This window comes from Pagrus pagrus, assembly GCF_965226575.1.
Source record: "Pagrus pagrus genome assembly, chromosome: 14".
NCBI classification, from domain to species: Eukaryota; Metazoa; Chordata; class Actinopteri; order Spariformes; family Sparidae; genus Pagrus; species Pagrus pagrus.
In genome coordinates, this window is record NC_140198.1 from 24,666,900 (window position 1) to 24,681,942 (window position 15,043).

The 15,043-nt window shown below is 40.8% G+C and overlaps 1 long non-coding RNA gene across 1 annotated transcript in view; it reads right to left on the bottom strand.

The window, feature by feature from the left end:
- Nucleotides 1-9,351: 9,351 nt before the first annotated feature.
- Nucleotides 9,352-15,043, bottom strand: part of LOC311269223 — a 144,758-nt gene continuing 139,066 nt past the window's right edge. Inside the window, exon 3 of the long non-coding RNA XR_014624061.1 lies at nt 9,352-9,530. This is a non-coding gene — a long non-coding RNA (uncharacterized lncRNA). The remainder of the gene's footprint in view (nt 9,531-15,043) is intronic.

The following is a 15,043-nucleotide window of genomic DNA, read 5'->3' on the forward strand; positions in this document are numbered from 1 at the left end:
GGAGAAAACAACCTTCCAGTATATAAAAAACTAGCTTCACTTTGACCTGCTACAACAGTTAAATGTTATTTACACATTGATAGGGGTGGCTGTGGTTCAGGAGGTAGAGCAGGCCGTCTATTGATCACAGTGGCGGTTTGATGTCCACCTCCTCCTGTCCACATGTTGAAATGTCCTTAGGCAAGACAATGACACCCCAGCCATTGGGCCGGCACAAGCCGGTGCATTCCTAATTGCCATTTCAAAGCCAGGATAAATGGGGAGGGATGCATCAGGAAGTGCATCCAGTGGAAAAACCCTATGCCAAATCAAATATGCGGATCGATCAGATTTCCATATTTGCCAGAAGAGATGGAAAAACAGATGATCAGCTGTGGGAACAGACGAAATATGAAGAAGCAGCAGCCTTAGTATTGACAATGTAATAATGTCAAATATAATAAAACAGAACCAGTACTTTTAATACTTAACTGTATGTAGCTAACTGACAATACATCTTTACTTTCACTAGGGAGACTATTTTAACATTGCTGCACAGGTACTTTTACCTCAGTATAGGATGCAGAGCATGGACACCCACCTGACTGGTCCCAACAGGGGTCAGGTTGGGTTCGGTTGTGTCAGTTGACATGGTGCATTCAAGATGTTTTTGTGTAAAAATGGTGTAAAATTAACTAATGTAGTTTGTTATTTACTTGAAACACTTTTGAAGGCAACACAGAAGCGATTTCTTAATAGTGACAGCTCTGCATGACAGGGTAACACAAACTCAGACGTTCCGACGAGTTTGGGTTGGGCTCGGTTACTACTCACTTGGACTTGGTTGGGGTCAGATAGAATAATGCCACTGAGACGCACTCAGCATAGGTGTAAACAATAAAATGAATGATGACTGAATTCGATTTAGCTGCTTCAGTTTCAGGGTCCTGGTATTGGACATGCTGGCTCACTTTTACACTGTATTGCCTGACATGGAAGCTTGAACAGAACAGAGCCTTTGTGAACGTATGAGTAACACCATGACATGTCAGAATATCTGCTGTGAAAAAAGCCTATTGCAGAAGTGAACAAACAAAGATGTACTGCACGGCTCTAACAGGGTCGTTTCACTCTCAGCATTAACTGTAGCCCAGGAGTTTTTAATGGATTCTGTTCAACAGCTGAATTGTTCAGTTTTAAATACATGCCAGGGTTTGATGTCAGTTGTTCTGAAGGTCTCTTTATGAACTCCCCCTCATTTCAAATGCCAAGGATGACCTTTCACTGCATGTTTCAGCTCTAAGAGGAGATCATTTACGCGTGTATTCTTTTTTCAGCAGATGAGTTGATGCACTTAAGCTGTTATTCTTTTTTTTTTCTCTCTCGGTTCAGAGAAGTACTGTAATTTTCCATATCTGTCATCTGTGCAAATAAACCAATATCACTTCAAAATATAATCTCATGGAAAAGATATAAAAAAGGAGAAACAAAAAATAACTCAAAGCCGACATGGTGTTATGTTTACCTACACTGCAGCAGTGTGGAACCATAATAAAACACTGCTGCGAAGTTCTTTGAATGACAAGGAGGAATATTGAGTATGATAGCTGACCTACTAAAATAACAACATATCTTTAACTAACGATGTTGTCAGATATGCACGCGCTGCAAACAAACACAGTATTCTCCTCATTTCAGCAGCATGTCTACAGCTCAATTACATGGAGAAACATTCAGCTTTAACTAATTCATGAGACGACAAGTTCAACATCGAGATCAGCCACTTGAGATAAAAGAGAATGATTTCAGAATGCTCTGCTCATGTTAAGTACAGCCAAGGCCTGATAGAAGCATGTGGTTTCAATTCCAACATAATGAAGTCATGTAGGGTCTTCAGAGGAAGTGTGAGGTCGGGAGACGTGTTGCAGTATTTCTGCTATTACAATGTCAAATTCATGAATAATGAAGATTTCAAATTAAAGCTGGAGTTGCTATCGGACAGCCTGTAGTGTAAATCATCCTTGCGCAAGAATCACTTGTTCTGCTTTCTGTTCTTACTGTATTTCTCAAGTTTGCACTGTAGATATGAACAACACACTCACTGTTTCCATTAACATCACCAAAAGAGAGCAGTGGGGATGACAAATTCTTGAGAGATGCATGGCATGGATTTTTTTCAGCCAATACCGATAACTGATAGTTACCTGCTTCCCATGCCCAACACTGATAAGATAACCTATAACTTGACATTTTTATATTTTAAAAAGAAGTTCCCAACCTGTAGTTTGTGCACACCTGAGATACCTGCGCTTTGGGTCGGTATTCTGCCAGAACATTTTTTACCTAAAGCATCAGTATTTGACAACCTGGAAATGAGACCCAACTATCAACCATCACCTTCCCTACCTTTAAGCTATTATTAACCACAGACCTTATGTCAGGCATCTATCCAAAAATAATTAATAATTAATTTTATTAAAGAGAACAAGAAGGTAAAAATTGCCTTATTTCTTGCTTTTCATAGCGATTTCTGTTGGGTTGTCACTAACATTAGCCCCATTACTCCTGGGTATAGAGTCTCAAACTGCAAACAATGTTCAGTGAACCTTTCCACCCTCTTTTCTCGATGCCACTTTGAAGATTGCATGTCACAGAAGGCCTCACATAATATCTTCTGTCCTTTTGTTAACCTTGGCATCCCTCCCCCCTCCTCCACACACAGAGGCAGACTCCCGGCATCAGACTAATTGTGTTGTTTTTCTCTTTTTTAAACTTTAAAAATGAAAACCGGGGGTGTATTTCATTGTGCAGGAGAGAGTGGTTGGTTAAGCCACGGAGATGGGAGGATGGTGTGTGCGTTTAAGTGCGTGTGTAGGTAGGGAGGGGGTCTTTCTGGAACGGGAGGCAAGGATATTTTCCAATTATTTGGCCCCTTCTCCCTCCCATCTCACAGGGCAGGGGAGGCAAAGTCGAGCTCGTTTATTAGTATTAAGGGCTTGTTCCCCCTTTCCAGGCAGCCCTCCCCCTCTCTCTCTCCCCTGCAGCAACCGTGCAATGCACACAAGATCACCCTAATAGAATTTGTAAGCCTCCAAATGAAGTGGATTGTAAAAGACAAAATGACATGAGAAATGTTTTTTTTTTCCTTTTGAGGTGGGGGCTCCAGTGGGGAGCAATATATGAGCGGGGGAGGTAAAGTGACAGGAAAAGGAGAGAGCAGGAGGGAGGTGAATACACTACGACTCCATTTGATTCTCATTTCTCTCCTACTGCAACGAGTTGCCGCCTTGCATTATTGGAGATGAGTCGTTTTACAGTCATTAATTTACTGGCCCACCTACTGGAGTAGTCCATTACAGAAGGAGCCAGCGTCATCAGAATGGAACCTCTGGGGTGACTGTGCTTTTACAACATGTGTTTCATTAGGTGCCCATAAACACACAATGTAATATAAATATGGAAACTGTTAGTGGTTATAAAAAACAATGGTCTATGCAACAACTGTGGTCTCACGAATAATGCAGACTAGCGAAGCGCCCCTGGGGATAAAACTTGTAATGCTCATGTTTTCTATTTCCATAATGGAGAGGCATTGTTACCAAGGATTTGGACAGATTATGAGGATCAGAAGGATGATCTCTTTGCAGTATACTCTTCTTCTGAGGATTTTATTTGGTGCCAGAATGATACAGTGCCTCATCAAAAGGACACCAAATGTCAAAAACAGACATAACATAAACAGGTGCTGATCAGAACGCCATTTACTTACACATCTTTAATTCCGACAACTCAAGATTTCTATTGCAATTCCAGCTCCTTGTACACATTTGCTTAAGACGGAACTTGCTATCCCTTTAATGAAGAACTGAAAGCCTAGACTCATCTACAATTAAGATGAATTTCTTAACGGTCTTGAAATGACAACACTGATATCAAACCAGATGGGCACTACATGAGCTATCAATATACTGTACATAACTTTGCATAGTAGTGATTCCTGGAGTTCCTGTCTTGGGGGACCTGGAAGACTCTAGATTAACTCAACTCAACTAAAAAACAGAAATTGTGATTTGATAGGTTGATGGATAAAAGCCAAATGATTATGACACATAGCACATAACTGCAACATCACAGCTCGTCTCCCTCTCCAAGTTTTTGCATCCCTCTGCACTGACTATTGATTAAAGGAAAAATGCCAAAGAATAATCTTAAACTGGCATTAGTCAACTTGTTTGCTTGATTTTTTTCATTCTGAAGTAAATACTGATTGCACTGTGTAATGGCTGTCCAAAAATTACGCCATCTGCATATAGACTGGTTCCCTATAATATAAGCCTTACTTTCAATTTGCTTTACAAACTGTCATCGGCCTGGATTTTTCCTGGAAGACCAAAGGACAGATTGCAGCAAAAAGGCAGCGCCAATACCAGAAGAGGCACCTGTTACAACTGGAAAGACTGTGGAAAGTCTACACTGCAAAAGTAAAAGAACCCCACTGATAGAGGAGGTAAAGTGAAAGAGTGGGTTGAAAGGTTTTCCATTTGCACGAAATAAACAGACAAAGAGTACGAATACAATACAATACAAATTGGAGTAATCCGGTAAACAGCCAACCTGAGTCACTCATAAGTAGAACTAGTTGCTAAACGTAAAGATAAATGGTTGAAAATACTCCTGCCAGTCTGACATTATGAACAGAACCATTTCCGATCCAAATGGACACAAACCACATCTCCAAGTTTCTAGTTATTAATATTAAAAGTGAATCAGACAGTTCCTTGTCAGTTTCGAGTCATCAAAATGAGTAACAGTACAGTACATGATTCATCCTCTCAATAACGCTCATGCGCCGTAACTAAAACCATCACAATTAAAAGTGGATTATTGAGGGTTATACTTGTTTGTTCCGGAGAAACTTTTATTACACGCCGAGCCTTCTCTCTTCACTGGGATTCCCATGAGACCCTGCAGAATGTGTGTTGTTGGTGAACAATGAGAAGCTCCATCTGTACTGGCTCAGCCTGTCTCAGCCTCGATCTCCTCCATATGCCAGCTGCTGAAAATATCTCTGCCTCGACAGAGCTGGTTTGCTGCGTGCTGCAGTTTAGTGAGCAACTCTCACGGCACACTTTCTTTTTTATTGAGATAAATGACAACTCTGTGATGTTTTTACACCTTCAGCTCCTTCCTGATGCTGCAGGATGCCAGTGGCTGTCAGCCGGAGGGAGACAGTGGAATATGTGGTTGTCTGAAGAACAAATTAATTTAATCTAAATTTTTAAAATGTCGCCTGGCTAATACAAAGTGACTGACCTCCATTCAACACAAATTACATTTGGATTGTGTGGAAGGGAGTTCACATGGGGAGAAATGGTTCAAGCCAACAGTTAGAATGAGGTTTGGTTGGGAGCTGTCATTTTCCAGACACACTGTAGGCTCACTATTGCAGTGAGATAAAGAAACAATAAGCAATACCTGACAAAGCAACACATTAAAAGATGAAGACAAAAGAAATATTGATTGCATGACTGTGCATAGCGTTTGATATTTATGAAAACTTGAACATACGCACACACAGATCCTCTCTCTACCTGAACATTTGGTCAAACTGTTCAAGACTAATGCATTGGCAAAGGATTACTGTAAAAATTGCTAGAGACATCATAAAACAGAAACCCTGTTAAATTCTTCATGAGAGTTGAAGCTCAGTAGTAGAGCAGAGAAAAACTGTTCCAGCAAAGCATGGTCTGCTGGAAAGACAAGAGTAGGCATGAATATTTCAAGCTCGAACAAATACACATCAATAATCAGACAGATTTCAATCAGGTGGGCAGCCATGTTATCCTGACTTTTCACATCATAATGGTTACATCAATCAACTCACAGGAACAGATGAAAAAACGTGGTGAGGAAACTTGTTTTCGTCCATCAAAGCAGAAATGTGTTGTTTATTCAAAGGTGAGGCCCCTTAAGAGTTACGCTGTAAGAGAGTCAACTTTCTTTGACCTTGCTGTCTGTGTGAGTGAACCGGTACACGGTTCACAGGTTTCGTTTCTGCTGGCTAGGTGAACATTGCAACGCTTCAAAATCCTCTCTGCACTGAACCAAGTGTGGAATTCTTAAATCAGATGAAAAATTACTCTCATAACCGTGGCGTCATCTGCTCAGATGCACCACACAAGGCAAAACAGCTGACGAAGCAGCTGCAGTCTCCCAGTCAAGGGTCTAAAGATTTTTTTTCACTCTCCTTATAGTAAGTGGTTCACTCATGATAACGGCCTCAGCCTGAAAAAACAAGGTGCAGGGCAGTGACATCCACTCAAGCAGAACAAGAACACACAATCAGTACAAGTCTGATTTCGTAGAAGCACCGTCGGCAGATTCAAATGTTGGCACGTGTCTGCAAACCACGGTAACATTCAAATGTGTACATAACAAACGTACCAAGTGCTATGCTTCATATCAAACTCACATCACATATAATGAGCTGACTGTCATGTCAGGAGATGAAGAGGTTGGTGGTGGCATTCCAGCGAGGCAAGATGGTGTCGTTTCAATATCGGTCGTTAGCTGAAATGTACATTGCAAACATCTATTCTGACGATTAGGTTGATTAGTGTTGAGTTTTATTTTCTACATGTTTCTTTTGATAATACATTATTAACAACTGCATGCCTGACAGGAGGACAACATCTCAAGGGCATGAAAGCTTATCTGACAGCATCTGTTTACATCTTTTGCTGCTGCTGGCAAAAGATCAAATTCATGTGATACATGAAGTGAATTATTTAGAATACAGTCTTAGATCCATCTTTAACTTCCATCAGAAGAAGAAACCTTTTAACTGGTCTCATAAGAATGGACATTTTTGCACGATAGATTCCACTGCCATGAAACCACTAATTAGTGATCGGTTATCATGAGATATCAGACTGTTTTCCTGAGATGATGAATGAATTAGCTCATTCAGTCAACAGATTATGGAAGCCATCAGTTCCAGTACGTGACAGACAGCCACAGTGCAGCTGCTGTCTGTGCAGACCTCTATCATTGATCCTTGGTCTCTCTACTCTCTGACAATCTGCCATCACTTCTGTCTCAGGACAATAAACTCAGCTAGGACGGACTGTGTTCCAAGACACTGTAACAGGCAAAGTGGACAATAATCTACAGTAATTGGTAATTTCAGTGAAACGATTTCATTATCACATGATACAGATACAATAAAGTTGTGATTAAAAGAACAGTTGTTCTTAAGATTATAGCTGAATCGCTTGTGTTACTAAAAATGTAGCTGACATCTCTTGACCATGCATTAATTAATTCAGTTAAAAGGGAAAATAAATCCATTAATACAGTATGTTTGTGTCTGGCATTATTACTCTGTGTAGCACATAGTTCCACATGACAACCTGTTATAGTTATTCTAATGAATTCTATTAACATTTGGCACAAGGTCTGGCCTTTTGAATGTACACAGGGCAAATTTAAATATTATGTTACAAGGCAAATTAAGGTCCATTAAGCACATTTGACTCCTTAAAAACATACTGCGGGTTGCCATGGTGATCTGCCTCAGATCTTATGTAAAGTATACAGTGCATGTCTTCTTGCTCTTTATCTCACAGCTTGCAGGCCATGATCACACACAGCTTGTTATCATATGCAGGCCTCTCACAGGCCCAGAGCTAATGAATGGGATACTTCTGAAGGCTTTGATGGCATAATGAATACCTGCAGGAGGGCGGGAGCATTGATTGTCAGCCAACTATATCTTGACACTTTAGAACACTGTTTGACAGGAGTGCTGGAAACACCACTGCACTGTGAATGGCAGGCTACAAAACATATTGATACACTGCTTGTGACAGATAGATAGCTAAGTATTCCAGTCTGGCAAATAGGCTTGAAATACTGCAGGTTGTCTTTAAGCTGCCCGACTCAAGGTGCAGTTCAGGTCTTAAGCCGTGCAGATCTCAGACATGAGTGACATTATCAATAAGCCATCCATCATTAACTAAAGCTGTTTCACTTTCAGAGGAATGATGCTGAGGATTATTAGATTCCATCAAATCTCTTGCCTACTATTCCACATCCAGCTCTCTTACCTTTGTGACTGGACTGAATATCATCTGGGGAAACTGTATAATACCCTGGGGCCTGAGAGTCTGTTCTATATCCATTTGATATCCTGTAACACCATGTAAAAGTCATTTGAACTGTGTGAAATCTCAGTGGGTATGTCCACCCAAATGTACAATAGGGAGGGTGAATCACTTGAGCTCGGCATTGAACAATGTATCTCAGGAGGAGTGTCGAAGACAAAGCTAGCCCCAGTTGCTTAGCATATTAATGAGAACCATGCTTAAATACTGTGAGCATACCATTAGTCACACAGATTATAATTCTCCCAACCACATTTATCGGAGCCAACGGAAATCTATATCCCGCTGTTTTTTTAATTGCTCTAGTTAAAGAGGTTCCAACTCACTTGTAAGGTCAGCAGCACAGCTGTTGGGAAGAGTTCAAGTGACTTGAGCAAATCACATTCCAGAGCCATGCAGTCTGAGAAGTGGATGGTTTTATCATTTACATCAAGAGGTTTATTAGTTCAACAACCTATCAGGTGTTACAGAAACAGAAAGAAAGAAAAATTTGCATTTCATATCACCATGTCTACAATACATGTCGTATCTCCTTCACACTTCATGTATATGAGCTGACTTTCAGGAGGTAGAGGGGATGGTGGTGATGATGTTACAGAGACGGCTGACAAGCCAGAGACCACCGTTCGAGACAGTGTTGTTTCATATGTTGTATGAAACCACTGGATATCGTTAAAGAGATGTCACAACATTTTGCAGCCGTCTTTGTGGTGACTGTCAGATTGAAATGGGAAACGATAATCAGTGCCCCGTCCTAAAATCTGATGCTTAGAGTGGAAATATCTTGGACTTTAGTCCAGCATACTGGATTTAGATTGACACAATGACTTTAAGGTGAAAGTGCTGACTTTTTAGAGTGAGGATATTTGGAAATACTAAACCCTTACATGTATGTATATTACATTGCTTTGGCTCATAATGGCTGGAGAAACATTGGTTAATCACTCGTGTTTCAGTGCATGTGTCTTCTACATTCTAGATGATGTGGCCCTACGTGTTGCTGTAGTTGACATAGCAACAGTCTTGATGAAAGTCGACCATGTTCAGGATTTAAGGGCAGGTATAACATTTCTTAGTGTGGCTGACAATAGCTTTTAAAACTCCACACTGAAATGCCCTTTCATATACTGTAGATCTCACCACTACCTTATATCTAGTCTGAACAATGCATCCACCTGTTTGTCTATATGTATCCACTTACCCCAGCACGTGTACTCATCATGCTGGCATCCTATTGCATCCTGCCAGGTCATGACTTTAGCTCCATGTGATTGCAGTGCAAGGGATGGGGCAACGAGGCCCAGTGTTAAGCCGTACATCATGGCACTTCAGCGGAGAAGCGGATTGTCAGGATGGAGTGTGTGAAAGCTTCTCTGTCTGATGTATCTGGAAGAGAAAAATAAATAAACAAGTGAGTAAAGAGTAAGAGCAGAGAGCCTGAGGAAATTAGCGGTGAAAGTGTTGGAGATGGAAAGAAGAGAATGATCAACAAGGGAAAAGATCAGTGTTGGATTAAGATCACAAGAAGATTACAGTGCGATTACCGAGACAACAAGCATTACTATTAACAGAGCCCCGGCAAGGCAGGGCAATTGCCTGAGTAATCAGAGGATCTACAGTTTAATGTATAAGCTTAAGAAACCACTGATCAGTGAGATAAAAGAAGGGTGGCAGCTTGTAGACAAGTGTAATGAACTCTTTTCACATCTCTGCTTACTGTAGCTTGAAATCATTTCACGAGACACTGCTACAGTCTGAAATATAGGTTCAGGCCCCGCTATGTGCACATATACATTTCTCCCACTTCATGTCCATACTGACAAAAGCAGAGGTGAGATTTTCCATTTCCCTTCCCATTCTCAGCCCGTCCTCTCTGAGATGACAAGATGTCAGTCATGTTTTATTCAGTTTCATCCATGTCCTTGAGCGGAGCCCAAGCCTATGCAGACAGAAACACAAGCGAGACAGCTTCATTTTGCTCAAGAAACAGAAAGAAGAAAGGACAAGATGAAATGTAGGTAGTTTTTGGCTGGTATGCAGTGCTCATTCTTTTAGTCCTTGAGCAATGATGCACCGGCATTGTTTAAATAAGGTGTTCGCATAGACCCGCGAGTGATGAATTGCTCTGTCAGTCTCGATGAAATGAGAATTGAAACCTCTCTCTGAAAAACAATATCTACCACTATGGCACAGAGGCATTAAGTCCCCCTGTGCTGAAATGTCTTGATGCTGATTATAATCCTCTAAACACAGAGGATTTTAACAGAGGAAATGTGTGAAAATGACAGGGCTTTACCTCAAACTAAGTGTGTAACAACACGGGTAATGCTGTTAAGGGTTTGGCTTCCGCACCTTGTTTGTATGCAGTGTGTGTGTGTGTGTGCATATGTGTGAGGTTTCAGGGAGAATGGGAGAAATGCAAGCTATCATAACCAAGCGGCTGTCAAATTATCCCTTCATTGCAATTACACTGCCATGCATTTCACCGCTTGTCTGTTAAGCAACAGCCCGCTGTCTCCTGTCAAACCTTTGCCCACCCCCCTCGTGTGTACAGATATAGTCCAATGAGCCAGGTGTGTGTGTGCACACCGTGCGTGTATGTTAACTACGCAGCCCTGCTAATGTAATGAGCTATGTCAGAGAAAGATAGCAGCAGAGAGAGAAAGGTGGGAGGAGTGACAGAAGAGGAAACAAAGCAGCAGGAAGGAGGCCAGGTTTCTCAGCATAACGAAGCTCATGCATATTGTTAGTAGATGTTGCATCACTTTGGAACAGAAGAAGAATGGCATCTTTAGAGCTGCCAAAGCCAGAGCTTTGTTTGGGAATTGAAGGCGTGTAAAAAAAAATGTATTCTGCAAAGCACAATAGAGGTTTTTCAACAACAAAAAAAACCAAGTAAAAACAGATTCCTTTAAAATCACTTTAACAAACTTCACACGGAGCCATTTATTTGACAAATCACTGTTGCATAGAATGTCATTTTGACAGTCAAACTGTGCTGTAGGTTTCATCAACAACTCTGACTACACATCTGAGCAGTAATAGAAAAGGACCACCCCTGCCAAGCTAACCATGTGTCAAGTGGTGCCTGTCCTTTTATTGCTGAGCTCATGCTCTGATTCATGTCAAAAACCTGCTGGGAGCTGAATGAAAAGGTGGCTGTTGCCCTTGTCTATTTGGCGTAGTGACCTCTGCTTTGATAGGGTGAAGCTGACAAGAGTTTTTGCCCGTCATCAAGGAAAAAATGAAGACGACGTTGACCCTGGGCACCGCAAGTGCTGCGAGAATGAAAGATAAACTAGAGATAAATGTCAGCCATCAAAGAAGATGTAAGCTAGATAAAAGATGAGATTAGCATACAGCTGAGCAAAACACACACACACACACACACACACACGCCAATAATAACTCATTACACTGTTTTATCTTGAGGCGTTCTATCTAGCTTCCTGCAGAGCCCGAAACCACAGGAAAATGTCAGTCTGTAACAGCACTCTTCAACATAGAGTGGTTAAAGGAGATGGAAGAAGTAAGTGCAGATCAAAAATAGCATTATCCAGGGAGTTTTAAAACAATCTTAATCTCTACATTTGAAAGACTTTATATTTTATTAGTTTATTGCAAAATATTTATTCTATATCAAATATATTGTACCTTTGTATTGGTCATACAAACACTGATTTCATATGAACTCAAGCACTTTATTGTAATTCAGCTGTAATGTAATTGTAAAGTACCTATGTAATGCTCATTTTTGGATTTATACTTTAATTTTGGGGATCTCTTTGAAAATGTTTACATGCTTTAATGCTCAAAAAACACATTGTTTTCCTCTAACTGTCCATTGCTGCAGCACCACTATTCACCCTCTATCTGAAGGGTCCATTTTAAGCCAGGTGTACACTGTACGATTTTAGCACCCTGTTGACCCAATTTTTGAGCCGCACGACTCATTTTAAAGTAGGGCAGAATTTCAGCCAGATGAATTTCTGACATGTCAGAAATTTTGGTCAGCCAACGCAGGCTCTTGCACAGTTGGAGCAGAGCCATGAGTCAATTCCCCAACGTCAGTACCTTTCTTTATCACCGCGCCTGCACGCATTGGCAAACAGAGCGTCTGAAAATGTCATATCAACACATACATACATCGCTTATGTATATACCGGCGCCTCTTTTTCTTGGAGGTTTCGGCACACAGTATTGCACAGATTATCGAGAAAGCACGCTTCTGCCTTGTTAGCATTGTTGCTAACACCTGCCTGGAAGCTTTCAAACTAATCTTTATTGACAATTGTCAATAGCCAGGATGGTCTGCCGGGGCAGACGGGCCGTTTTTACACGTATAGTGTGAGCTGTCAGGTCGTGGCTTGACGATCGGACCGTCCAGTGTGAGCACATTAATCGTGAGCTTTGGCTTTATATCGCAGACGATTTACTCATACAGCATGAGTTGGAATTAACAACAACATTTCTAAAATTGTACAGTGTATGCCCAGCTTTAGCTTTCATCTCTTTAAGGCCCCCCTCCAGAAAAGCCCAGACTGCTTTGATTGGTCAGCTCTCACAGACCTGAGCAGGCCCTGCCCACCATGTTCCTGCATCAGCTCTGCTAGTGTTTTTGCAACCATGACCGTGCTGGGGGTTTGCTGAGGCCGGTGACTGTATAGTTGTGTCATTATAACCTTACAGAAGCTTGTTTAAAGGCACAGTTTGTAAATATAGGCTGTGTGCAGACTGAGCTTTATATAGCATATTTATATTAGCACATGCATCAGCATGCGACAGTGCCGGGCTGTGTGGTGGTTTTGAAACAGTGGCCACAGTTGGAATTGTTGGTCACCTGCGGTTTTAGGGCACAGCCAAACATTTTCAAGTGCACAATCATGACCAAAAACACATGTAAAACAATGAAAATATTTTCCTAAGTGTCAAAAACACTCACAGTCAGTCCAATATAAAATATGTCTTGAACAGCCATATCAGTTACTTTTAGATGCTTAATGAGTGCTGGAAGTCTGTAGGGAATAGGAAGTAATTTTTTGACATCTTGGAATTCAGTGCTTGTAGTACATTTGTGTATTTTGAAAGCATTTAGCTTCAACAGAAGTCATTCTGATTCATGGTCAGCATCTTAATGTTTAAACCTAGCGGTTTAAATAGAGGCTGCTTTCCTATTGTTTGACTGAAATTTCATAATATTGTGTGTCACTTTATGCAAACATCTTGAGATCTTTTCTATGATAACAAGACGAGCCAAGAACTGCCACACTAACAGCTCTTACAGTTCTTACAGTACAGCTCTGTTTCTGTCTTAAATTTTGACCTGATGATGGTGCTGCATTAGAAGTTAGAGGACGACTGAAGGATGATGAACGTTTGTACCAAATGTCATGGCGATCCACCTAATTGTTGTTGAGACATTTTACTCAAAACTAGAAATATCAACCTCATGATTGTGCTGGAGGAAAAGTAAGGGGATCACCACAGTCATTAGGATTCATCGGCTGGGCACTACGACTGTCTGTAAAAGATTTAATGGCAATCCGTCCAATAGTTGTTGAAACCAAAGTTATTATTACCCTCAAATTCTTTACAACAAATTTACACAAGAGGTTCTAAGACTGCCAAATGTCAGGGTAGACGAAATTAATTTTTACAGCGTAGAGAATGACAGTAGCATCTCAGTGCACATGTTGCTAATCATTTGTATTAATTTTTCACACATCTAAATTCTATTCTTTCAGCTTGAATACAGGAAAATCCTAAGGCTTTTTAAAAGTGCCAAATACACCCAAAATGCTTTGGCATGCCCCTCGATGGCATGTCTGACAGAATTATAACACTTTGGAAAGTAATCATCCTACCCTCGAGTGCCATCAATACACATCTCATGTAAGCAAGTCGATGTGGTATTTCCAGACTGATGCATCTGTAAATGCCTGTGCAACTGTGTGGATCAGTGAAGCTGCAGCGCATGAATAGCTTTGCATACATTTACTATGACGAGTAGGTAGTCTTGTGTAGCTGGGCCCGCATTCACATATCTGGCTTCTTGTTTTTTTCCTCCTCTCGCTCTTTGCTCGTCAAAACTTCAGGATTCCAAAAAAGGAACATCCTTTGGGATGATTTCCAAAATACAATGGAACCTGCATCAGGATACAATCTAACCGCATCACATCAGAGGTTCTTGTTGAGAGCAAAATGCTGCAGAGTAACATCTTAATAGTGTTTTCGAGTTGAGAGCCAATCACTCCCTCTCTGTGCTGTAGCGTTTTGCTTTTGGCTGTCTGTACAACTTTGGCACTAGTTGCCTCTCCCAGCAGAAGGGTGCACAGATTTAAAGCAGAGAGGAGCATATAAAAAGGAAGTTACACTATCAGTGTTCTCTGATATACAGAACATATGATGCAATGTGCCTGAAACAAGCCGAATGAGCAACCTAATGGTGCAACAGTGTGTGTGTATATTACCCCATAAAGTTTGCAGTGTCAGTGTTTTTTATATTTTCTGCAGTTACATGGCTTTTCTTTGAGATATAGCTTCCTTGGTGTATATAACTATTATGTTCTATTGTCATTAAATGAGTTTTCCAGAGCACTGAACAAGACACTTGAGTAGAATACCTGAAATGCTGTCTGCTGACTTAAGCAGGGACTCTCAGCATGATGCATTTTGTTTATGGGTCTGTATAAATTTCAGTTTATTTCAGATACAAACAGGTTTTAGTACCACCGACAATGAAAATGTACCTTAGAAATGAACTGTAACCGAAACATGGAAGCACTTTCCTGACTGCAATAATAGTTGAGATGAGGATGTGACAGAAAAATGGCTTCACCCCGTGTCTATTCTTGAACTGCATTTAAAAAAAAAGATGAAATTCTCAAGACTCCTGCACT